We start from the raw sequence: 3197 nt of genomic DNA, 5'->3' as shown, positions 1-3197 counted from the left end.
ATGATTTCGGTTTCGAAATGCATTAATTTTCACGTGATATATTGTAGGGTTGAGTCTGAAGAAAACGATGCTAAAACGTCGTTGAGCGGTTCCGGCTCCCAGGATCAGATTGAAGCTGCTTTCTGTTATCTCGGGGATGAAGATATCCCAGTGTATGCCACAGAAATAAAGGAATTGTCCAACATCGACATAGCACGGCTATTGCTGGATCCCCCTGAGGATAAGGTGGCAATTAAACCACCCGTCAAGTGTCAAGAAAATAAAGTTTTCGTCATCGATAAGAAGGCGCCTTGTTTTCGTAACCCAGATGACTGGAAAGCAGATGGTCTCGGAGTTTTTAAAAATGATGGAAGTCATGTCATTGCTTATTACGAGGACAAAGATCCGGAAATCCGCTTCATTTCCAAAACAAAACCCGAAGACTGTAAACGCTCAACAGTTCTTCTCAAGAGGACGTACTGGACGCACGCTCAACATCCTGATTTCCGCAGAAGAGCTTATGAAATGTTCCGATATAATGGGCACGTCTTCACGCCTGAACAATTCGTACTTTTACAGTACAGTTTCTGTGGAAAACCCCATGCAATCACTACCAAACCGCACGGCAATTCTAAGTCGGAGAAGGCGTTTACTCGCACGAAACCTGGAGTTTTGGAGAGCATTAAAGGAAAGGTGAAGGGTTCTGCTCCTCCGTCACAAGTGTATGACGAAGTGTTCGAAGAGGCCGGGGGCCTGCTCAACGTTTGCAGCCTCTCAGATGTTCCCAGAAACAGAAAGCAAGTGGAGAACGCAAAATATAAAGGAAAAGAAGCCAGAAGTCAAGACGAGTTATATGACCTCACACTTAAGTCAAAAGAGGAAGAGGAAGCGGGAAAAGTTTACATTCGACGCCTACAAGTTGCTCCTAGTCCGGCATGCGTTTTAGCGTCTGATAGGCAAGTTCAAGATGTCAAGCGGTTTTGTGCCAATACTACCAACACATTTTCAGTGCTCTCCATCGACACAACTTTCAACATTGGTGAATTCTACGTGACACCTACCACCTACAAGCATTTGTTGCTGGAGGACAGGAGAACTGGGAAGCCCCCTCTTTTACTCGGGCCAACACTGATACACACTAGGAAGAACAGCGACACATTCAGCTACTTTGGAGCCACACTCACAGGACTTGACAACGGCACGAAAAACATACGATTTGTAGGGTCCGACCGTGAAGAAGCAGTTGAGTCCTTATCTTCCCATAGCAACATGGCTTGCATGTAAAAGGCACGTAGAAGAAGACTGTAAAAGGAAGCTTCGCTCATTAGGAATTTCAGCAGAGCACTGCACAGCGTTTCTTCAAGACATATTTGGGTCTGATGTCAAGCAGGAAAAAGGGCTTATTGACTCAGACGGGTGCAAAGACTTTGATGCTAAGCTTGAAAGTTTGGAAAGCGTTTGGAATTCAAGAGAAAGGAAATCAAGGGGCACAGTGCTCTCCCATTCAAGCGAAGCAGAATTTCACAAGTACTTTATGGCAAACGTTGCAGAAGACATGAAGAAGAAGATGATTTCACCCGTCAGGAAACGTGCTGGCTTTGGGGAGTCGTTTTTCTACAACAATGGGGCAGAGTCCAAGCATCAGCGGATAAAGGCAAGGAAGAGACAGATGTATGGAGATCGAAAACTTGCTTGGACAGAAGTAGTTGACTTGCTGAAATCTATTTCCGAAGAAGAGGAAAGGAATTGCGAAAGAGCTATAGTGGATGAAGGTCCTTACAAGATAGGCCAGCCCTACAGTTCAAAGCTTCAAGTCACATTCTCGGTCTACATCAGCAAGTCTCACGCCCAAAAGGAGAAGATCAATAAGAGGGTGCACGAGCTTACGCTGGAAGCAGCGTTACTACAGGAAGGCGTGCCAGTTCATCAAGCAAAGAAGAATTTGACTGAATGTGCGTACAAGAACGTGCCAAAGTCAGTCGGTGGGAAACCAGGAGACGCGGAACGAAAGACAACGTTCAACTAGTGAGTACAGAGAGAGAATTGCAACACCACCGAAACCAACTCTCGACACAACCACGTGTAAAGTCAAATGGCTCAAGAACTCAAGGGTCTACAGATGTTACGGGTGTCGACAAAACATCCGTCCCAAACCCCAGAAAGGCGAAGCGGAAGTAGTTCCTCCACCACCTTGGGACTTTGTTCTTGCTCGACTAGAACTCAGGCCAATCCCTAACCGTGATGGGGAGTTGAGGATGTCAATCAAACCAGAGCCAGTGCATTATCACCCAAAGTTGTCATGCATTCGCAACGCCCACGGCAAAAAGTACTATCCGTCGGTAGAAGTAACGGAAGCTGACAAGGAGGCGATGGATGATGTCCATCTTGAGCATTTACGTAACGAGTTCGGTATATGAAGATCTTTACGGTAGCCTGTTCATTACGTACATCGTGGCCACGGGGCCATAATTACTTTTAATGCCCAAAGTCAGCTGTGTTTGATTTGAAGTGCTTAAAAGAAAAATTATTAGTAATGCATTTTACGGTAAGCAGCTTTTTCATAGCTTTGCTGTGAAAGTCATCTATTGTTATGGTTTGGCGACGAAAGGTCAACCATTGTGAACGTGGTTCATATTGAAAGTTCCCGAACGCGAAGTGCTCGTGTAAATGGTTCATGGCTCATTCGTGAGTAATGCCTCGCTCTTGTGTTAGTTTTCATAGCAGTCGGGGAATTGCACGGGCACTCGAGCGAGCTCGGGAAAAACTTGCGCGTACGCAGTGTGAGTTCACGTCTTACATAAGTCGCAAACAAGCCGCGATACCATTTTCACGAGTGTCTTCGCGTCCTCCATAGGAGCCGAGCTCAAAACCCTCGTCTTACACAAGCCGCGACTTACGTTATCCACGGCTCGTGTAAGACGTGAAATTGTTAAAATATACCATTTATACGGCAAGTTCGCATCTTAAATACCCCGCGGCTTGTGTAAGCCGTGGATTAATTATACAAATAGCCCTATAAGTTCCATTTTTTATAAAGTAAGCAGCTGTAACAACAGCTTGGACAGTTTGCTATCGGCCAGTGCAATAAGGCAATCACATTCAAAGTTGTAGTTACGTGCATGCGTGCGTGTTTCTGGCGCTTAATTGCCTGTAGGAGGCGCGGTGGCCTTAGATGTTTACATCTCCTTTGTCGGTATTTTAATAGTAATTTTTCCTTT

At 45.4% G+C, this 3197-nt stretch overlaps 1 pseudogene; it reads left to right on the top strand.

Annotated features, from left to right (window-relative positions):
• On the top strand, positions 1-2396 carry LOC138031696 (uncharacterized; annotated as a pseudogene).
• Positions 2397-3197: the final 801 nt, after the last annotated feature.

Source organism: Montipora capricornis, chromosome 14, assembly GCF_036669925.1.
Source record: "Montipora capricornis isolate CH-2021 chromosome 14, ASM3666992v2, whole genome shotgun sequence".
NCBI classification, from domain to species: Eukaryota; Metazoa; Cnidaria; class Anthozoa; order Scleractinia; family Acroporidae; genus Montipora; species Montipora capricornis.
Note: the sequence above shows the minus strand (reverse complement) of the source record. Positions and strands in the feature narration are given on the sequence as shown.